The sequence below is a fragment of the Clarias gariepinus genome, chromosome 12 (assembly GCF_024256425.1).
Source record: "Clarias gariepinus isolate MV-2021 ecotype Netherlands chromosome 12, CGAR_prim_01v2, whole genome shotgun sequence".
NCBI classification, from domain to species: domain Eukaryota; kingdom Metazoa; phylum Chordata; class Actinopteri; order Siluriformes; family Clariidae; genus Clarias; species Clarias gariepinus.
Window position 1 is genome coordinate 33,594,510 of NC_071111.1, and position 18,349 is coordinate 33,612,858.

Below are 18,349 nucleotides of genomic sequence, written 5' to 3' on the forward strand. Positions count from 1 at the left end.
ACAAGGGTTCACACCTGGACTTCGGGATGACTTCAGGAGGGTAGGTGGTAACATCAGTTGGAAGCTCAGGCCCAGAAACCAGGAAATTTCCTTTCATTTCTCACTTTAAACACAATCAAAAATCAGCTTTGCAAGAGCAAAGCCCACAAAAATAAGGTAAACTCATCAACGTTCCTCTCCACGGAAATCTTTAGTAAAAGGCGAAAGATTTATGCGTGATTGAAGAGAAACCTGAGATGCTTTGGAGGTGGGACCAGGCCCCTGGTCCAGTGTTGCACAGGTAGAGAGCTACCTTAGGGTGAGGGGGCCTGTGAGAGAAGGTTATTGTAAATAGGCGGAGCAGCACATGGTCAGTAATCGGCAGTAAGAAATGAGGGCTGTCCAAATTTTGCCAACAAGGACCAGGTGAGACTTGTGTGCTGTGTCCCTAGAAACGGAAGGCAGTAAAAAAAGAGTGTGGGAGGAAAAGGGTTAAATGGGCAGGGCTGAGATGCAGGCAGAGTGGTGGGCAGTGTGTGTGTGTCTAAAAGTAATAAAAGTAAGTAAGTAAGTAAGTAAGTAAGTAAAGTAAAGTAAAGTAAAGTAAAGTTGGCATTTCCTGTTTGAAAACATCCATAATTCGTGTAATTCATCAAAATCCATCTGCTGGTATGTCACAACAAGTCTCCAAATTTACATCAATCTATGGTCAACGCATGTAAATTTTGACAAATTAAGGTGAGAGTCCCAAATACATAAAACTTGGAAACCTTTCAATTACTGTGCATACACATTTCTTTCTTTGACATTTTGTATGAGTGCACCATTCCTGGAAGTACTGCAATACCAGGTTGATGCGTGGAGCGGATGGAGCAAGCCCCTGTTCCCTAATCTAAAAATCCATTTAATATAAGGTCCTCGTATGGAGGACGTATCAGATATTAAACTGATAAGAACAGATACTACACTTGATCTTAGCCAAAAGGCCGAGAAGCGATAACCCGTAAACTTCCCAAGACAAGGGTTCACACCTGGACTTCGGGATGACTTCAGGAGGGTAGGTGGTAACATCGGTTGGAAGCTCAGGCCCAGAGACCAGGAAATTTCCTTTCATTTCTCACTTTAAACACAATCAAAAATCAGCTTTGCAAGAGCAAAGGCCACAAAAATAAGGTAAACTCATCAACGTTCCTCTCCACGGAAATCTTTAGTAAAAGGCGAAAGATTTATGCGTGATTGAAGAGAAACCTGAGATACTTTGGAGGTGGGACCAGGCCCCTGGTCCAGTGTTGCACAGGTAGAGAGCTACCTTAGGGTGAGGGGGCCTGTGAAAGAAGGTTATTGTAAATAGGCGGAGCAGCACATGGTCAGTAATCGGCAGTAAGAAATGAGGGCTATCCAAATTTTGCCAACAAGGACCAGGTGAGACTTGTGTGCTGTGTCCCTAGAAACGGAAGGCAGTAAAAAAAGAGTGTGGGAGGGAAAGGGTTAAATGGGCAGGGCTGAGATGCAGGCGGAGTGGTGGGCAGTGTGTGTGTGTGTGTAAAAGTAATAAAAGTAAGTAAGTAAGTAAGTAAGTAAAGTAAAGTAAAGTAAAGTTGGCATTTCCTGTTTGAAAACATCCATAATTCGTGTAATTCATCAAAATCCATCTGCTGGTATGTCACAACAAGTCTCCAAATTTACATCAATCTATGGTCAACGCATGTAAATTTTGACAAATTAAGGTGAGAGTCCCAAATACATAAAACTTGGAAACCTTTCAATTACTGTGCATACACATTTCTTTCTTTGACATTTTGTATGAGTGCACCATTCCTGGAAGTACTGCAATACCAGGTTGATGCGTGGAGCGGATGGAGCAAGCCCCTGTTCCTGCTCCCTAATCTAAAAATCCATTTAATATAAGGTCCTCATATGGAGGATGTATCAGATATTAAACTGATAAGAACAGACACTACACTTGATCTTAGCCAAAAGGCCGAGAAGCGATAACCCGTAAATTTCCCAAGACAAGGGTTCACACCTGGACTTCGGGATGACTTCAGGAGGGTAGGTGGTAACATCGGTTGGAAGCTCAGGCCCAGAGACCAGGAAATTTCCTTTCATTTCTCACTTTAAACACAATCAAAAATCAGCTTTGCAAGAGCAAAGGCCACAAAAATAAGGTAAACTCATCAACGTTCCTCTCCACGGAAATCTTTAGTAAAAGGCGAAAGATTTATGCGTGATTGAAGAGAAACCTGAGATACTTTGGAGGTGGGACCAGGCCCCTGGTCCAGTGTTGCACAGGTAGAGAGCTACCTTAGGGTGAGGGGGCCTGTGAAAGAAGGTTATTGTAAATAGGCGGAGCAGCACATGGTCAGTAATCGGCAGTAAGAAATGAGGGCTATTCAAATTTTGCCAACAAGGACCAGGTGAGACTTGTGTGCTGTGTCCCTAGAAACGGAAGGCAGTAAAAAAAGAGTGTGGGAGGGAAAGGGTTAAATGGGCAGGGCTGAGATGCAGGCGGAGTGGTGGGCAGTGTGTGTGTGTGTGTAAAAGTAATAAAAGTAAGTAAGTAAGTAAGTAAAGTAAAGTAAAGTAAAGTTGGCATTTCCTGTTTGAAAACATCCATAATTCGTGTAATTCATCAAAATCCATCTGCTGGTATGTCACAACAAGTCTCCAAATTTACATCAATCTATGGTCAACGCATGTAAATTTTGACAAATTAAGGTGAGAGTCCCAAATACATAAAACTTGGAAACCTTTCAATTACTGTGCATACACATTTCTTTCTTTGACATTTTGTATGAGTGCACCATTCCTGGAAGTACTGCAATACCAGGTTGATGCGTGGAGCGGATGGAGCAAGCCCCTGTTCCTGCTCCCTAATCTAAAAATCCATTTAATATAAGGTCCTCGTATGGAGGACGTATCAGATATTAAACTGATAAGAACAGATACTACACTTGATCTTAGCCAAAAGGCCGAGAAGCGATAACCCGTAAACTTCCCAAGACAAGGGTTCACACCTGGACTTCGGGATGACTTCAGGAGGGTAGGTGGTAACATCGGTTGGAAGCTCAGGCCCAGAGACCAGGAAATTTCCTTTCATTTCTCACTTTAAACACAATCAAAAATCAGCTTTGCAAGAGCAAAGCCCACAAAAATAAGGTAAACTCATCAACGTTCCTCTCCACGGAAATCTTTAGTAAAAGGCGAAAGATTTATGCGTGATTGAAGAGAAACCTGAGATACTTTGGAGGTGGGACCAGGCCCCTGGTCCAGTGTTGCACAGGTAGAGAGCTACCTTAGGGTGAGGGGGCCTGTGAAAGAAGGTTATTGTAAATAGGCGGAGCAGCACAAGGTCAGTAATCGGCAGTAAGAAATGAGGGCTATTCAAATTTTGCCAACAAGGACCAGGTGAGACTTGTGTGCTGTGTCCCTAGAAACGGAAGGCAGTAAAAAAAGAGTGTGGGAGGGAAAGGGGTAAATGGGCAGGGCTGAGATGCAGGCGGAGTGGTGGGCAGTGTGTGTGTGTGTAAAAGTAAGTAAGTAAGTAAGTAAGTAAGTAAAGTAAAGTAAAGTAAAGTAAAGTTGGCATTTCCTGTTTGAAAACATCCATAATTCGTGTAATTCACAACAAGTCTCCAAATTTACATGAATCTATGGTCAACACATGTAAATTTTGACAAATTAAGGTGAGAGTCCCAAACACATAAAACTTGGAAACCTTTCAATTACTGTGCATACACATTTCTTTCTTTGACATTTTGTATGAGTGCACCATTCCTGGAAGTACTGCAATACCAGGTTGATGCGTGGAGCGGATGGAGCAAGCCCCTGTTCCTGCTCCCTAATCTAAAAATCCATTTAATATAAGGTGCTCATATGGAGGATGTATCAGATATTAAACTGATAAGAACAGACACTACACTTGATCTTAGCCAAAAGGCCGAGAAGCGATAACCCGTAAATTTCCCAAGACAAGGGTTCACACCTGGACTTCGGGATGACTTCAGGAGGGTAGGTGGTAACATCGGTTGGAAGCTCAGGCCCAGAGACCAGGAAATTTCCTTTCATTTCTCACTTTAAACACAATCAAAAATCAGCTTTGCAAGAGCAAAGCCCACAAAAATAAGGTAAACTCATCAACGTTCCTCTCCACGGAAATCTTTAGTAAAAGGCGAAAGATTTATGCGTGATTGAAGAGAAACCTGAGATACTTTGGAGGTGGGACCAGGCCCCTGGTCCAGTGTTGCACAGGTAGAGAGCTACCTTAGGGTGAGGGGGCCTGTGAAAGAAGGTTATTGTAAATAGGCGGAGCAGCACATGGTCAGTAATCGGCAGTAAGAAATGAGGGCTATTCAAATTTTGCCAACAAGGACCAGGTGAGACTTGTGTGCTGTGTCCCTAGAAACGGAAGGCAGTAAAAAAAGAGTGTGGGAGGGAAAGGGTTAAATGGGCAGGGCTGAGATGCAGGCGGAGTGGTGGGCAGTGTGTGTGTGTGTGTAAAAGTAATAAAAGTAAGTAAGTAAGTAAGTAAGTAAAGTAAAGTAAAGTAAAGTTGGCATTTCCTGTTTGAAAACATCCATAATTCGTGTAATTCATCAAAATCCATCTGCTGGTATGTCACAACAAGTCTCCAAATTTACATCAATCTATGGTCAACGCATGTAAATTTTGACAAATTAAGGTGAGAGTCCCAAATACATAAAACTTGGAAACCTTTCAATTACTGTGCATACACATTTCTTTCTTTGACATTTTGTATGAGTGCACCATTCCTGGAAGTACTGCAATACCAGGTTGATGCGTGGAGCGGATGGAGCAAGCCCCTGTTCCTGCTCCCTAATCTAAAAATCCATTTAATATAAGGTCCTCGTATGGAGGACGTATCAGATATTAAACTGATAAGAACAGATACTACACTTGATCTTAGCCAAAAGGCCGAGAAGCGATAACCCGTAAACTTCCCAAGACAAGGGTTCACACCTGGACTTCGGGATGACTTCAGGAGGGTAGGTGGTAACATCGGTTGGAAGCTCAGGCCCAGAGACCAGGAAATTTCCTTTCATTTCTCACTTTAAACACAATCAAAAATCAGCTTTGCAAGAGCAAAGCCCACAAAAATAAGGTAAACTCATCAACGTTCCTCTCCACGGAAATCTTTAGTAAAAGGCGAAAGATTTATGCGTGATTGAAGAGAAACCTGAGATACTTTGGAGGTGGGACCAGGCCCCTGGTCCAGTGTTGCACAGGTAGAGAGCTACCTTAGGGTGAGGGGGCCTGTGAAAGAAGGTTATTGTAAATAGGCGGAGCAGCACAAGGTCAGTAATCGGCAGTAAGAAATGAGGGCTATTCAAATTTTGCCAACAAGGACCAGGTGAGACTTGTGTGCTGTGTCCCTAGAAACGGAAGGCAGTAAAAAAAGAGTGTGGGAGGGAAAGGGGTAAATGGGCAGGGCTGAGATGCAGGCGGAGTGGTGGGCAGTGTGTGTGTGTGTAAAAGTAAGTAAGTAAGTAAGTAAGTAAGTAAGTAAAGTAAAGTAAAGTAAAGTAAAGTTGGCATTTCCTGTTTGAAAACATCCATAATTCGTGTAATTCACAACAAGTCTCCAAATTTACATCAATCTATGGTCAACACATGTAAATTTTGACAAATTAAGGTGAGAGTCCCAAACACATAAAACTTGGAAACCTTTCAATTACTGTGCATACACATTTCTTTCTTTGACATTTTGTATGAGTGCACCATTCCTGGAAGTACTGCAATACCAGGTTGATGCGTGGAGCGGATGGAGCAAGCCCCTGTTCCTGCTCCCTAATCTAAAAATCCATTTAATATAAGGTCCTCGTATGGAGGACGTATCAGATATTAAACTGATAAGAACAGATACTACACTTGATCTTAGCCAAAAGGCCGAGAAGCGATAACCCGTAAACTTCCCAAGACAAGGGTTCACACCTGGACTTCGGGATGACTTCAGGAGGGTAGGTGGTAACATCGGTTGGAAGCTCAGGCCCAGAGACCAGGAAATTTCCTTTCATTTCTCACTTTAAACACAATCAAAAATCAGCTTTGCAAGAGCAAAGCCCACAAAAATAAGGTAAACTCATCAACGTTCCTCTCCACGGAAATCTTTAGTAAAAGGCGAAAGATTTATCCGTGATTGAAGAGAAACCTGAGATACTTTGGAGGTGGGACCAGGCCCCTGGTCCAGTGTTGCACAGGTAGAGAGCTACCTTAGGGTGATGGGGCCTGTGAAAGAAGGTTATTGTAAATAGGCGGAGCAGCACAAGGTCAGTAATCGGCAGTAAGAAATGAGGGCTATTCAAATTTTGCCAACAAGGACCAGGTGAGACTTGTGTGCTGTGTCCCTAGAAACGGAAGGCAGTAAAAAAAGAGTGTGGGAGGGAAAGGGGTAAATGGGCAGGGCTGAGATGCAGGCGGAGGTGTGGGCAGTGTGTGTGTGTGTAAAAGTAAGTAAGTAAGTAAGTAAGTAAGTAAAGTAAAGTAAAGTAAAGTAAAGTTGGCATTTCCTGTTTGAAAACATCCATAATTCGTGTAATTCACAACAAGTCTCCAAATTTACATCAATCTATGGTCAACACATGTAAATTTTGACAAATTAAGGTGAGAGTCCCAAATACATAAAACTTGGAAACCTTTCAATTACTGTGCATACACATTTCTTTCTTTGACATTTTGTATGAATGCACTATTCCTGGAAGTACTGCAATACCAGGTTGATGCGTGGAGCGGATGGAGCAAGCCCCTGTTCCTGCTCCCTAATCTAAAAATCCATTTAATATAAGGTCCTCGTATGGAGGACGTATCAGATATTAAACTGATAAGAACAGATACTACACTTGATCTTAGCCAAAAGGCCGAGAAGCGATAACCCGTAAACTTCCCAAGACAAGGGTTCACACCTGGACTTCGGGATGACTTCAGGAGGGTAGGTGGTAACATCAGTTGGAAGCTCAGGCCCAGAGACCAGGAAATTTCCTTTCATTTCTCACTTTAAACACAATCAAAAATCAGCTTTGCAAGAGCAAAGCCCACAAAAATAAGGTAAACTCATCAACGTTCCTCTCCACGGAAATCTTTAGTAAAAGGCGAAAGATTTATGCATGATTGAAGAGAAACCTGAGATACTTTGGAGGTGGGACCAGGCCCCTGGTCCAGTGTTGCACAGGTAGAGAGCTACCTTAGGGTGAGGGGGCCTGTGAAAGAAGGTTATTGTAAATAGGCGGAGCAGCACAAGGTCAGTAATCGGCAGTAAGAAATGAGGGCTATTCAAATTTTGCCAACAAGGACCAGGTGAGACTTGTGTGCTGTGTCCCTAGAAACGGAAGGCAGTAAAAAAAGAGTGTGGGAGGGAAAGGGGTAAATGGGCAGGGCTGAGATGCAGGCGGAGTGGTGGGCAGTGTGTGTGTGTGTAAAAGTAAGTAAGTAAGTAAGTAAGTAAGGTAAAGTAAAGTAAAGTAAAGTTGGCATTTCCTGTTTGAAAACATCCATAATTCGTGTAATTCACAACAAGTCTCCAAATTTACATCAATCTATGGTCAACACATGTAAATTTTGACAAATTAAGGTGAGAGTCCCAAATACATAAAACTTGGAAACCTTTCAATTACTGTGCATACACATTTCTTTCTTTGACATTTTGTATGAGTGCACCATTCCTGGAAGTACTGCAATACCAGGTTGATGCGTGGAGCGGATGGAGCAAGCCCCTGTTCCTGCTCCCTAATCTAAAAATCCATTTAATATAAGGTCCTCGTATGGAGGACGTATCAGATATTAAACTGATAAGAACAGATACTACACTTGATCTTAGCCAAAAGGCCGAGAAGCGATAACCCGTAAACTTCCCAAGACAAGGGTTCACACCTGGACTTTGGGATGACTTCAGGAGGGTAGGTGGTAACATCGGTTGGAAGCTCAGGCCCAGAGACCAGGAAATTTCCTTTCATTTCTCACTTTAAACACAATCAAAAATCAGCTTTGCAAGAGCAAAGCCCACAAAAATAAGGTAAACTCATCAACGTTCCTCTCCACGGAAATCTTTAGTAAAAGGCGAAAGATTTATGCGTGATTGAAGAGAAACCTGAGATACTTTGGAGGTGGGACCAGGCCCCTGGTCCAGTGTTGCACAGGTAGAGAGCTACCTTAGGGTGAGGGGGCCTGTGAAAGAAGGTTATTGTAAATAGGCGGAGCAGCACAAGGTCAGTAATCGGCAGTAAGAAATGAGGGCTATTCAAATTTTGCCAACAAGGACCAGGTGAGACTTGTGTGCTGTGTCCCTAGAAACGGAAGGCAGTAAAAAAAGAGTGTGGGAGGGAAAGGGGTAAATGGGCAGGGCTGAGATGCAGGCGGAGTGGTGGGCAGTGTGTGTGTGTGTAAAAGTAAGTAAGTAAGTAAGTAAGTAAAAGTAAAGTAAAGTAAAGTAAAGTAAAGTAAAGTAAAGTAAAGTAAAGTAAAGTAAAGTTGGCATTTCCTGTTTGAAAACATCCATAATTCGTGTAATTCACAACAAGTCTCCAAATTTACATCAATCTATGGTCAACACATGTAAATTTTGACAAATTAAGGTGAGAGTCCCAAATACATAAAACTTGGAAACCTTTCAATTACTGTGCATACACATTTCTTTCTTTGACATTTTGTATGAGTGCACCATTCCTGGAAGTACTGCAATACCAGGTTGATGCGTGGAGCGGATGGAGCAAGCCCCTGTTCCTGCTCCCTAATCTAAAAATCCATTTAATATAAGGTCCTCGTATGGAGGACGTATCAGATATTAAACTGATAAGAACAGATACTACACTTGATCTTAGCCAAAAGGCCGAGAAGCGATAACCCGTAAACTTCCCAAGACAAGCGTTCACACCTGGACTTCGGGATGACTTCAGGAGGGTAGGTGGTAACATCGGTTGGAAGCTCAGGCCCAGAGACCAGGAAATTTCCTTTCATTTCTCACTTTAAACACAATCAAAAATCAGCTTTGCAAGAGCAAAGCCCACAAAAATAAGGTAAACTCATCAACGTTCCTCTCCACGGAAATCTTTAGTAAAAGGCGAAAGATTTATGCGTGATTGAAGAGAAACCTGAGATACTTTGGAGGTGGGACCAGGCCCCTGGTCCAGTGTTGCACAGGTAGAGAGCTACCTTAGGGTGAGGGGGCCTGTGAAAGAAGGTTATTGTAAATAGGCGGAGCAGCACAAGGTCAGTAATCGGCAGTAAGAAATGAGGGCTATTCAAATTTTGCCAACAAGGACCAGGTGAGACTTGTGTGCTGTGTCCCTAGAAACGGAAGGCAGTAAAAAAAGAGTGTGGGAGGGAAAGGGGTAAATGGGCAGGGCTGAGATGCAGGCGGAGTGGTGGGCAGTGTGTGTGTGTGTAAAAGTAAGTAAGTAAGTAAGTAAGTAAGTAAAGTAAAGTAAAGTAAAGTAAAGTAAAGTAAAGTTGGCATTTCCTGTTTGAAAACATCCATAATTCGTGTAATTCACAACAAGTCTCCAAATTTACATCAATCTATGGTCAACACATGTAAATTTTGACAAATTAAGGTGAGAGTCCCAAATACATAAAACTTGGAAACCTTTCAATTACTGTGCATACACATTTCTTTCTTTGACATTTTGTATGAGTGCACCATTCCTGGAAGTACTGCAATACCAGGTTGATGCGTGGAGCTGATGGAGCAAGCCCCTGTTCCTGCTCCCTAATCTAAAAATCCATTTAATATAAGGTCCTCGTATGGAGGACGTATCAGATATTAAACTGATAAGAACAGATACTACACTTGATCTTAGCCAAAAGGCCGAGAAGCGATAACCCGTAAACTTCCCAAGACAAGGGTTCACACCTGGACTTCGGGATGACTTCAGGAGGGTAGGTGGTAACATCGGTTGGAAGCTCAGGCCCAGAGACCAGGAAATTTCCTTTCATTTCTCACTTTAAACACAATCAAAAATCAGCTTTGCAAGAGCAAAGCCCACAAAAATAAGGTAAACTCATCAACGTTCCTCTCCACGGAAATCTTTAGTAAAAGGCGAAAGATTTATGCGTGATTGAAGAGAAACCTGAGATACTTTGGAGGTGGGACCAGGCCCCTGGTCCAGTGTTGCACAGGTAGAGAGCTACCTTAGGGTGAGGGGGCCTGTGAAAGAAGGTTATTGTAAATAGGCGGAGCAGCACAAGGTCAGTAATCGGCAGTAAGAAATGAGGGCTATTCAAATTTTGCCAACAAGGACCAGGTGAGACTTGTGTGCTGTGTCCCTAGAAACGGAAGGCAGTAAAAAAAGAGTGTGGGAGGGAAAGGGGTAAATGGGCAGGGCTGAGATGCAGGCGGAGTGGTGGGCAGTGTGTGTGTGTGTAAAAGTAAGTAAGTAAGTAAGTAAGGTAAAGTAAAGTAAAGTAAAGTAAAGTTGGCATTTCCTGTTTGAAAACATCCATAATTCGTGTAATTCACAACAAGTCTCCAAATTTACATCAATCTATGGTCAACACATGTAAATTTTGACAAATTAAGGTGAGAGTCCCAAATACATAAAACTTGGAAACCTTTCAATTACTGTGCATACACATTTCTTTCTTTGACATTTTGTATGAGTGCACCATTCCTGGAAGTACTGCAATACCAGGTTGATGCGTGGAGCGGATGGAGCAAGCCCCTGTTCCTGCTCCCTAATCTAAAAATCCATTTAATATAAGGTCCTCGTATGGAGGACGTATCAGATATTAAACTGATAAGAACAGATACTACACTTGATCTTAGCCAAAAGGCCGAGAAGCGATAACCCGTAAACTTCCCAAGACAAGCGTTCACACCTGGACTTCGGGATGACTTCAGGAGGGTAGGTGGTAACATCGGTTGGAAGCTCAGGCCCAGAGACCAGGAAATTTCCTTTCATTTCTCACTTTAAACACAATCAAAAATCAGCTTTGCAAGAGCAAAGCCCACAAAAATAAGGTAAACTCATCAACGTTCCTCTCCACGGAAATCTTTAGTAAAAGGCGAAAGATTTATGCGTGATTGAAGAGAAACCTGAGATACTTTGGAGGTGGGACCAGGCCCCTGTTCCAGTGTTGCACAGGTAGAGAGCTACCTTAGGGTGAGGGGGCCTGTGAAAGAAGGTTATTGTAAATAGGCGGAGCAGCACAAGGTCAGTAATCGGCAGTAAGAAATGAGGGCTATTCAAATTTTGCCAACAAGGACCAGGTGAGACTTGTGTGCTGTGTCCCTAGAAACGGAAGGCAGTAAAAAAAGAGTGTGGGAGGGAAAGGGGTAAATGGGCAGGGCTGAGATGCAGGCGGAGTGGTGGGCAGTGTGTGTGTGTGTAAAAGTAAGTAAGTAAGTAAGTAAGTAAAAGTAAAGTAAAGTAAAGTAAAGTAAAGTAAAGTAAAGTTGGCATTTCCTGTTTGAAAACATCCATAATTCGTGTAATTCACAACAAGTCTCCAAATTTACATCAATCTATGGTCAACACATGTAAATTTTGACAAATTAAGGTGAGAGTCCCAAATACATAAAACTTGGAAACCTTTCAATTACTGTGCATACACATTTCTTTCTTTGACATTTTGTATGAGTGCACCATTCCTGGAAGTACTGCAATACCAGGTTGATGCGTGGAGCGGATGGAGCAAGCCCCTGTTCCTGCTCCCTAATCTAAAAATCCATTTAATATAAGGTCCTCGTATGGAGGACGTATCAGATATTAAACTGATAAGAACAGATACTACACTTGATCTTAGCCAAAAGGCCGAGAAGCGATAACCCGTAAACTTCCCAAGACAAGGGTTCACACCTGGACTTCGGGATGATTCAGGAGGGTAGGTGGTAACATCGGTTGGAAGCTCAGGCCCAGAGACCAGGAAATTTCCTTTCATTTCTCACTTTAAACACAATCAAAAATCAGCTTTGCAAGAGCAAAGCCCACAAAAATAAGGTAAACTCATCAACGTTCCTCTCCACGGAAATCTTTAGTAAAAGGCGAAAGATTTATGCGTGATTGAAGAGAAACCTGAGATACTTTGGAGGTGGGACCAGGCCCCTGGTCCAGTGTTGCACAGGTAGAGAGCTACCTTAGGGTGAGGAGGCCTGTGAAAGAAGGTTATTGTAAATAGGCGGAGCAGCACAAGGTCAGTAATCGGCAGTAAGAAATGAGGGCTATTCAAATTTTGCCAACAAGGACCAGGTGAGACTTGTGTGCTGTGTCCCTAGAAACGGAAGGCAGTAAAAAAAGAGTGTGGGAGGGAAAGGGGTAAATGGGCAGGGCTGAGATGCAGGCGGAGTGGTGGGCAGTGTGTGTGTGTGTAAAAGTAAGTAAGTAAGTAAGTAAGTAAGTAAGGTAAAGTAAAGTAAAGTAAAGTAAAGTAAAGTTGGCATTTCCTGTTTGAAAACATCCATAATTCGTGTAATTCACAACAAGTCTCCAAATTTACATCAATCTATGGTCAACACATGTAAATTTTGACAAATTAAGGTGAGAGTCCCAAATACATAAAACTTGGAAACTTTTCAATTACTGTGCATACACATTTCTTTCTTTGACATTTTGTATGAGTGCACCATTCCTGGAAGTACTGCAATACCAGGTTGATGCGTGGAGCGGATGGAGCAAGCCCCTGTTCCTGCTCCCTAATCTAAAAATCCATTTAATATAAGGTCCTCGTATGGAGGACGTATCAGATATTAAACTGATAAGAACAGATACTACACTTGATCTTAGCCAAAAGGCCGAGAAGCGATAACCCGTAAACTTCCCAAGACAAGGGTTCACACCTGGACTTCGGGATGACTTCAGGAGGGTAGGTGGTAACATCGGTTGGAAGCTCAGGCCCAGAGACCAGGAAATTTCCTTTCATTTCTCACTTTAAACACAATCAAAAATCAGCTTTGCAAGAGCAAAGCCCACAAAAATAAGGTAAACTCATCAACGTTCCTCTCCATGGAAATCTTTAGTAAAAGGTGAAAGATTTATGCGTGATTGAAGAGAAACCTGAGATACTTTGGAGGTGGGACCAGGCCCCTGGTCCAGTGTTGCACAGGTAGAGAGCTACCTTAGGGTGAGGGGGCCTGTGAAAGAAGGTTATTGTAAATAGGCGGAGCAGCACAAGGTCAGTAATCGGCAGTAAGAAATGAGGGCTATTCAAATTTTGCCAACAAGGACCAGGTGAGACTTGTGTGCTGTGTCCCTAGAAACGGAAGGCAGTAAAAAAAGAGTGTGGGAGGGAAAGGGGTAAATGGGCAGGGCTGAGATGCAGGCGGAGTGGTGGGCAGTGTGTGTGTGTGTAAAAGTAAGTAAGTAAGTAAGTAAGTAAAAGTAAAGTAAAGTAAAGTAAAGTAAAGTAAAGTAAAGTTGGCATTTCCTGTTTGAAAACATCCATAATTCATGTAATTCACAACAAGTCTCCAAATTTACATCAATCTATGGTCAACACATGTAAATTTTGACAAATTAAGGTGAGAGTCCCAAATACATAAAACTTGGAAACCTTTCAATTACTGTGCATACACATTTCTTTCTTTGACATTTTGTATGAGTGCACCATTCCTGGAAGTACTGCAATACCAGGTTGATGCGTGGAGCGGATGGAGCAAGCCCCTGTTCCTGCTCCCTAATCTAAAAATCCATTTAATATAAGGTCCTCGTATGGAGGACGTATCAGATATTAAACTGATAAGAACAGATACTACACTTGATCTTAGCCAAAAGGCCGAGAAGCGATAACCCGTAAACTTCCCAAGACAAGGGTTCACACCTGGACTTCGGGATGACTTCAGGAGGGTAGGTGGTAACATTGGTTGGAAGCTCAGGCCCAGAGACCAGGAAATTTCCTTTCGTTTCTCACTTTAAACACAATAAAAAATCAGCTTTGCAAGAGCAAAGCCCACAAAAATAAGGTAAACTCATCAACGTTCCTCTCCACGGAAATCTTTAGTAAAAGGCAAAAGATTTATGCGTGATTGAAGAGAAACCTGAGATACTTTGGAGGTGGGACCAGGCCCCTGGTCCAGTGTTGCACAGGTAGAGAGCTACCTTAGGGTGAGGGGGCCTGTGAAAGAAGGTTATTGTAAATAGGCGGAGCAGCACAAGGTCAGTAATCGGCAGTAAGAAATGAGGGCTATTCAAATTTTGCCAACAAGGACCAGGTGAGACTTGTGTGCTGTGTCCCTAGAAACGGAAGGCAGTAAAAAAAGAGTGTGGGAGGGAAAGGGGTAAATGGGCAGGGCTGAGATGCAGGCGGAGTGGTGGGCAGTGTGTGTGTGTGTAAAAGTAAGTAAGTAAGTAAGGTAAAGTAAAGTAAAGTAAAGTAAAGTAAAGTAAAGTAAAGTAAAGTTGGCATTTCCTGTTTGAAAACATCCATAATTCGTGTAATTCACAACAAGTCTCCAAATTTACATCAATCTATGGTCAACACATGTAAATTTTGACAAATTAAGGTGAGAGTCCCAAATACATAAAACTTGGAAACCTTTCAATTACTGTGCATACACATTTCTTTCTTTGACATTTTGTATGAGTGCACCATTCCTGGAAGTACTGCAATACCAGGTTGATGCGTGGAGCGGATGGAGCAAGCCCCTGTTCCTGCTCCCTAATCTAAAAATCCATTTAATATAAGGTCCTCGTATGGAGGACGTATCAGATATTAAACTGATAAGAACAGATACTACACTTGATCTTAGCCAAAAGGCCGAGAAGCGATAACCCGTAAACTTCCCAAGACAAGCGTTCACACCTGGACTTCGGGATGACTTCAGGAGGGTAGGTGGTAACATCGGTTGGAAGCTCAAGCCCAGAGACCAGGAAATTTCCTTTCATTTCTCACTTTAAACACAATCAAAAATCAGCTTTGCAAGAGCAAAGCCCACAAAAATAAGGTAAACTCATCAACGTTCCTCTCCACGGAAATCTTTAGTAAAAGGCGAAAGATTTATGCGTGATTGAAGAGAAACCTGAGATACTTTGGAGGTGGGACCAGGCCCCTGGTCCAGTGTTGCACAGGTAGAGAGCTACCTTAGGGTGAGGGGGCCTGTGAAAGAAGGTTATTGTAAATAGGCGGAGCAGCACAAGGTCAGTAATCGGCAGTAAGAAATGAGGGCTATTCAAATTTTGCCAACAAGGACCAGGTGAGACTTGTGTGCTGTGTCCCTAGAAACGGAAGGCAGTAAAAAAAGAGTGTGGGAGGGAAAGGGGTAAATGGGCAGGGCTGAGATGCAGGCGGAGTGGTGGGCAGTGTGTGTGTGTGTAAAAGTAAGTAAGTAAATAAGTAAGTAAGTAAAAGTAAAGTAAAGTAAAGTAAAGTAAAGTAAAGTAAAGTAAAGTAAAGTAAAGTTGGCATTTCCTGTTTGAAAACATCCATAATTCGTGTAATTCACAACAAGTCTCCAAATTTACATCAATCTATGGTCAACACATGTAAATTTTGACAAATTAAGGTGAGAGTCCCAAATACATAAAACTTGGAAACCTTTCAATTACTGTGCATACACATTTCTTTCTTTGACATTTTGTATGAGTGCACCATTCCTGGAAGTACTGCAATACCAGGTTGATGCGTGGAGCGGATGGAGCAAGCCCCTGTTCCTGCTCCCTAATCTAAAAATCCATTTAATATAAGGTCCTCGTATGGAGGACGTATCAGATATTAAACTGATAAGAACAGATACTACACTTGATCTTAGCCAAAAGGCCGAGAAGCGATAACCCGTAAACTTCCCAAGACAAGGGTTCACACCTGGACTTCGGGATGATTCAGGAGGGTAGGTGGTAACATCGGTTGGAAGCTCAGGCCCAGAGACCAGGAAATTTCCTTTCATTTCTCACTTTAAACACAATCAAAAATCAGCTTTGCAAGAGCAAAGCCCACAAAAATAAGGTAAACTCATCAACGTTCCTCTCCACGGAAATCTTTAGTAAAAGGCGAAAGATTTATGCGTGATTGAAGAGAAACCTGAGATACTTTGGAGGTGGGACCAGGCCCCTGGTCCAGTGTTGCACAGGTAGAGAGCTACCTTAGGGTGAGGGGGCCTGTGAAAGAAGGTTATTGTAAATAGGCGGAGCAGCACAAGGTCAGTAATCGGCAGTAAGAAATGAGGGCTATTCAAATTTTGCCAACAAGGACCAGGTGAGACTTGTGTGCTGTGTCCCTAGAAACGGAAGGCAGTAAAAAAAGAGTGTGGGAGGGAAAGGGGTAAATGGGCAGGGCTGAGATGCAGGCGGAGTGGTGGGCAGTGTGTGTGTGTGTAAAAGTAAGTAAGTAAGTAAGGTAAAGTAAAGTAAAGTAAAGTAAAGTAAAGTTGGCATTTCCTGTTTGAAAACATCCATAATTCGTGTAATTCACAACAAGTCTCCAAATTTACATCAATCTATGGTCAACACATGTAAATTTTGACAAATTAAGGTGAGAGTCCCAAATACATAAAACTTGGAAACCTTTCAATTACTGTGCATACACATTTCTTTCTTTGACATTTTGTATGAGTGCACCATTCCTGGAAGTACTGCAATACCAGGTTGATGCGTGGAGCGGATGGAGCAAGCCCCTGTTCCTGCTCCCTGATCTAAAAATCCATTTAATATAAGGTCCTCGTATGGAGGACGTATCAGATATTAAACTGATAAGAACAGATACTACACTTGATCTTAGCCAAAAGGCCGAGAAGCGATAACCCGTAAACTTCCCAAGACAAGGGTTCACACCTGGACTTCGGGATGACTTCAGGAGGGTAGGTGGTAACATCGGTTGGAAGCTCAGGCCCAGAGACCAGGAAATTTCCTTTCATTTCTCACTTTAAACACAATCAAAAATCAGCTTTGCAAGAGCAAAGCCCACAAAAATAAGGTAAACTCATCAACGTTCCTCTCCACGGAAATCTTTAGTAAAAGGCGAAAGATTTATGCGTGATTGAAGAGAAACCTGAGATACTTTGGAGGTGGGACCAGGCCCCTGGTCCAGTGTTGCACAGGTAGAGAGCTACCTTAGGGTGAGGGGGCCTGTGAAAGAAGGTTATTGTAAATAGGCGGAGCAGCACAAGGTCAGTAATCGGCAGTAAGAAATGAGGGCTATTCAAATTTTGCCAACAAGGACCAGGTGAGACTTGTGTGCTGTGTCCCTAGAAACGGAAGGCAGTAAAAAAAGAGTGTGGGAGGGAAAGGGGTAAATGGGCAGGGCTGAGATGCAGGCGGAGTGGTGGGCAGTGTGTGTGTGTGTAAAAGTAAGTAAGTAAGTAAGTAAGTAAGTAAAAGTAAAGTAAAGTAAAGTAAAGTAAAGTAAAGTAAAGTAAAGTTGGCATTTCCTGTTTGAAAACATCCATAATTCGTGTAATTCACAACAAGTCTCCAAATTTACATCAATCTATGGTCAACACATGTAAATTTTGACAAATTAAGGTGAGAGTCCCAAATACATAAAACTTGGAAACCTTTCAATTACTGTGCATACACATTTCTTTCTTTGACATTTTGTATGAGTGCACCATTCCTGGAAGTACTGCAATACCAGGTTGATGCGTGGAGCGGATGGAGCAAGCCCCTGTTCCTGCTCCCTAATCTAAAAATCCATTTAATATAAGGTCCTCGTATGGAGGACGTATCAGATATTAAACTGATAAGAACAGATACTACACTTGATCTTTGCCAAAAGGCCGAGAAGCGATAACCCGTAAACTTCCCAAGACAAGGGTTCACACCTGGACTTCGGGATGACTTCAGGAGGGTAGGTGGTAACATTGGTTGGAAGCTCAGGCCCAGAGACCAGGAAATTTCCTTTCGTTTCTCACTTTAAACACAATCAAAAATCAGCTTTGCAAGAGCAAAGCCCACAAAAATAAGGTAAACTCATCAACGTTCCTCTCCACGGAAATCTTTAGTAAAAGGCGAAAGATTTATGCGTGATTGAAGAGAAACCTGAGATACTTTGGAGGTGGGACCAGGCCCCTGGTCCAGTGTTGCACAGGTAGAGAGCTACCTTAGGGTGAGGGGGCCTGTGAAAGAAGGTTATTGTAAATAGGCGGAGCAGCACAAGGTCAGTAATCGGCAGTAAGAAATGAGGGCTATTCAAATTTTGCCAACAAGGACCAGGTGAGACTTGTGTGCTGTGTCCCTAGAAACGGAAGGCAGTAAAAAAAGAGTGTGGGAGGGAAAGGGGTAAATGGGCAGGGCTGAGATGCAGGCGGAGTGGTGGGCAGTGTGTGTGTGTGTAAAAGTAAGTAAGTAAGTAAGGTAAAGTAAAGTAAAGTAAAGTAAAGTAAAGTAAAGTAAAGTAAAGTTGGCATTTCCTGTTTGAAAACATCCATAATTCGTGTAATTCACAACAAGTCTCCAAATTTACATCAATCTATGGTCAACACATGTAAATTTTG

At 42.5% G+C, this 18,349-nt stretch overlaps 37 non-coding genes across 37 annotated transcripts; all 37 read right to left on the reverse strand.

Annotated features, from left to right (window-relative positions):
- Positions 1-124: 124 nt before the first annotated feature.
- On the reverse strand, positions 125-238 carry LOC128534938 (U5 spliceosomal RNA). The gene has a single exon (XR_008361684.1). It is a non-coding gene; the product is annotated as a U5 spliceosomal RNA (small nuclear RNA).
- Positions 239-792: 554 nt separating this feature from the next.
- On the reverse strand, positions 793-977 carry LOC128534876 (U2 spliceosomal RNA). Its single transcript, XR_008361633.1, has one exon. It is a non-coding gene; the product is annotated as a U2 spliceosomal RNA (small nuclear RNA).
- Positions 978-1,121: 144 nt separating this feature from the next.
- On the reverse strand, positions 1,122-1,234 carry LOC128535067 (U5 spliceosomal RNA). The gene has a single exon (XR_008361801.1). It is a non-coding gene; the product is annotated as a U5 spliceosomal RNA (small nuclear RNA).
- A 547-nt stretch (positions 1,235-1,781) lies between these two features.
- On the reverse strand, positions 1,782-1,972 carry LOC128534871 (U2 spliceosomal RNA). Its single transcript, XR_008361628.1, has one exon. It is a non-coding gene; the product is annotated as a U2 spliceosomal RNA (small nuclear RNA).
- A 144-nt stretch (positions 1,973-2,116) lies between these two features.
- On the reverse strand, positions 2,117-2,229 carry LOC128535068 (U5 spliceosomal RNA). Its single transcript, XR_008361802.1, has one exon. It is a non-coding gene; the product is annotated as a U5 spliceosomal RNA (small nuclear RNA).
- A 543-nt stretch (positions 2,230-2,772) lies between these two features.
- On the reverse strand, positions 2,773-2,963 carry LOC128535062 (U2 spliceosomal RNA). Its single transcript, XR_008361797.1, has one exon. It is a non-coding gene; the product is annotated as a U2 spliceosomal RNA (small nuclear RNA).
- A 143-nt stretch (positions 2,964-3,106) lies between these two features.
- On the reverse strand, positions 3,107-3,220 carry LOC128534939 (U5 spliceosomal RNA). Its single transcript, XR_008361685.1, has one exon. It is a non-coding gene; the product is annotated as a U5 spliceosomal RNA (small nuclear RNA).
- Positions 3,221-3,740: 520 nt separating this feature from the next.
- LOC128534875 (U2 spliceosomal RNA) lies at positions 3,741-3,931 on the reverse strand. The gene has a single exon (XR_008361632.1). It is a non-coding gene; the product is annotated as a U2 spliceosomal RNA (small nuclear RNA).
- Positions 3,932-4,074: 143 nt separating this feature from the next.
- Positions 4,075-4,188, reverse strand: LOC128534940 (U5 spliceosomal RNA). Its single transcript, XR_008361686.1, has one exon. It is a non-coding gene; the product is annotated as a U5 spliceosomal RNA (small nuclear RNA).
- Positions 4,189-4,735: 547 nt separating this feature from the next.
- Positions 4,736-4,926, reverse strand: LOC128535074 (U2 spliceosomal RNA). The gene has a single exon (XR_008361808.1). It is a non-coding gene; the product is annotated as a U2 spliceosomal RNA (small nuclear RNA).
- A 143-nt stretch (positions 4,927-5,069) lies between these two features.
- Positions 5,070-5,183, reverse strand: LOC128534942 (U5 spliceosomal RNA). The gene has a single exon (XR_008361688.1). It is a non-coding gene; the product is annotated as a U5 spliceosomal RNA (small nuclear RNA).
- Positions 5,184-5,707: 524 nt separating this feature from the next.
- LOC128535088 (U2 spliceosomal RNA) lies at positions 5,708-5,898 on the reverse strand. Its single transcript, XR_008361819.1, has one exon. It is a non-coding gene; the product is annotated as a U2 spliceosomal RNA (small nuclear RNA).
- A 143-nt stretch (positions 5,899-6,041) lies between these two features.
- On the reverse strand, positions 6,042-6,155 carry LOC128535069 (U5 spliceosomal RNA). Its single transcript, XR_008361803.1, has one exon. It is a non-coding gene; the product is annotated as a U5 spliceosomal RNA (small nuclear RNA).
- Positions 6,156-6,675: 520 nt separating this feature from the next.
- On the reverse strand, positions 6,676-6,866 carry LOC128534851 (U2 spliceosomal RNA). Its single transcript, XR_008361610.1, has one exon. It is a non-coding gene; the product is annotated as a U2 spliceosomal RNA (small nuclear RNA).
- Positions 6,867-7,009: 143 nt separating this feature from the next.
- LOC128535081 (U5 spliceosomal RNA) lies at positions 7,010-7,124 on the reverse strand. The gene has a single exon (XR_008361813.1). It is a non-coding gene; the product is annotated as a U5 spliceosomal RNA (small nuclear RNA).
- A 515-nt stretch (positions 7,125-7,639) lies between these two features.
- On the reverse strand, positions 7,640-7,830 carry LOC128535097 (U2 spliceosomal RNA). Its single transcript, XR_008361828.1, has one exon. It is a non-coding gene; the product is annotated as a U2 spliceosomal RNA (small nuclear RNA).
- Positions 7,831-7,973: 143 nt separating this feature from the next.
- On the reverse strand, positions 7,974-8,087 carry LOC128534944 (U5 spliceosomal RNA). Its single transcript, XR_008361689.1, has one exon. It is a non-coding gene; the product is annotated as a U5 spliceosomal RNA (small nuclear RNA).
- Positions 8,088-8,639: 552 nt separating this feature from the next.
- LOC128535100 (U2 spliceosomal RNA) lies at positions 8,640-8,830 on the reverse strand. The gene has a single exon (XR_008361830.1). It is a non-coding gene; the product is annotated as a U2 spliceosomal RNA (small nuclear RNA).
- A 143-nt stretch (positions 8,831-8,973) lies between these two features.
- Positions 8,974-9,087, reverse strand: LOC128534945 (U5 spliceosomal RNA). Its single transcript, XR_008361690.1, has one exon. It is a non-coding gene; the product is annotated as a U5 spliceosomal RNA (small nuclear RNA).
- A 530-nt stretch (positions 9,088-9,617) lies between these two features.
- Positions 9,618-9,808, reverse strand: LOC128534941 (U2 spliceosomal RNA). The gene has a single exon (XR_008361687.1). It is a non-coding gene; the product is annotated as a U2 spliceosomal RNA (small nuclear RNA).
- A 143-nt stretch (positions 9,809-9,951) lies between these two features.
- LOC128534946 (U5 spliceosomal RNA) lies at positions 9,952-10,065 on the reverse strand. Its single transcript, XR_008361691.1, has one exon. It is a non-coding gene; the product is annotated as a U5 spliceosomal RNA (small nuclear RNA).
- A 517-nt stretch (positions 10,066-10,582) lies between these two features.
- LOC128535101 (U2 spliceosomal RNA) lies at positions 10,583-10,773 on the reverse strand. The gene has a single exon (XR_008361831.1). It is a non-coding gene; the product is annotated as a U2 spliceosomal RNA (small nuclear RNA).
- A 143-nt stretch (positions 10,774-10,916) lies between these two features.
- Positions 10,917-11,030, reverse strand: LOC128534947 (U5 spliceosomal RNA). The gene has a single exon (XR_008361692.1). It is a non-coding gene; the product is annotated as a U5 spliceosomal RNA (small nuclear RNA).
- A 532-nt stretch (positions 11,031-11,562) lies between these two features.
- Positions 11,563-11,753, reverse strand: LOC128535102 (U2 spliceosomal RNA). Its single transcript, XR_008361832.1, has one exon. It is a non-coding gene; the product is annotated as a U2 spliceosomal RNA (small nuclear RNA).
- A 142-nt stretch (positions 11,754-11,895) lies between these two features.
- LOC128534948 (U5 spliceosomal RNA) lies at positions 11,896-12,009 on the reverse strand. Its single transcript, XR_008361693.1, has one exon. It is a non-coding gene; the product is annotated as a U5 spliceosomal RNA (small nuclear RNA).
- Positions 12,010-12,539: 530 nt separating this feature from the next.
- LOC128535103 (U2 spliceosomal RNA) lies at positions 12,540-12,730 on the reverse strand. Its single transcript, XR_008361833.1, has one exon. It is a non-coding gene; the product is annotated as a U2 spliceosomal RNA (small nuclear RNA).
- A 143-nt stretch (positions 12,731-12,873) lies between these two features.
- On the reverse strand, positions 12,874-12,987 carry LOC128535092 (U5 spliceosomal RNA). Its single transcript, XR_008361823.1, has one exon. It is a non-coding gene; the product is annotated as a U5 spliceosomal RNA (small nuclear RNA).
- Positions 12,988-13,519: 532 nt separating this feature from the next.
- Positions 13,520-13,710, reverse strand: LOC128535104 (U2 spliceosomal RNA). Its single transcript, XR_008361834.1, has one exon. It is a non-coding gene; the product is annotated as a U2 spliceosomal RNA (small nuclear RNA).
- A 143-nt stretch (positions 13,711-13,853) lies between these two features.
- Positions 13,854-13,967, reverse strand: LOC128535066 (U5 spliceosomal RNA). The gene has a single exon (XR_008361800.1). It is a non-coding gene; the product is annotated as a U5 spliceosomal RNA (small nuclear RNA).
- Positions 13,968-14,500: 533 nt separating this feature from the next.
- LOC128535105 (U2 spliceosomal RNA) lies at positions 14,501-14,691 on the reverse strand. Its single transcript, XR_008361835.1, has one exon. It is a non-coding gene; the product is annotated as a U2 spliceosomal RNA (small nuclear RNA).
- A 143-nt stretch (positions 14,692-14,834) lies between these two features.
- On the reverse strand, positions 14,835-14,948 carry LOC128534949 (U5 spliceosomal RNA). Its single transcript, XR_008361694.1, has one exon. It is a non-coding gene; the product is annotated as a U5 spliceosomal RNA (small nuclear RNA).
- A 551-nt stretch (positions 14,949-15,499) lies between these two features.
- On the reverse strand, positions 15,500-15,690 carry LOC128535106 (U2 spliceosomal RNA). The gene has a single exon (XR_008361836.1). It is a non-coding gene; the product is annotated as a U2 spliceosomal RNA (small nuclear RNA).
- A 142-nt stretch (positions 15,691-15,832) lies between these two features.
- On the reverse strand, positions 15,833-15,946 carry LOC128534950 (U5 spliceosomal RNA). Its single transcript, XR_008361695.1, has one exon. It is a non-coding gene; the product is annotated as a U5 spliceosomal RNA (small nuclear RNA).
- Positions 15,947-16,464: 518 nt separating this feature from the next.
- LOC128534929 (U2 spliceosomal RNA) lies at positions 16,465-16,655 on the reverse strand. The gene has a single exon (XR_008361676.1). It is a non-coding gene; the product is annotated as a U2 spliceosomal RNA (small nuclear RNA).
- A 143-nt stretch (positions 16,656-16,798) lies between these two features.
- On the reverse strand, positions 16,799-16,912 carry LOC128534951 (U5 spliceosomal RNA). The gene has a single exon (XR_008361696.1). It is a non-coding gene; the product is annotated as a U5 spliceosomal RNA (small nuclear RNA).
- Positions 16,913-17,453: 541 nt separating this feature from the next.
- Positions 17,454-17,644, reverse strand: LOC128534868 (U2 spliceosomal RNA). Its single transcript, XR_008361625.1, has one exon. It is a non-coding gene; the product is annotated as a U2 spliceosomal RNA (small nuclear RNA).
- Positions 17,645-17,787: 143 nt separating this feature from the next.
- On the reverse strand, positions 17,788-17,901 carry LOC128534952 (U5 spliceosomal RNA). Its single transcript, XR_008361697.1, has one exon. It is a non-coding gene; the product is annotated as a U5 spliceosomal RNA (small nuclear RNA).
- Positions 17,902-18,349: the final 448 nt, after the last annotated feature.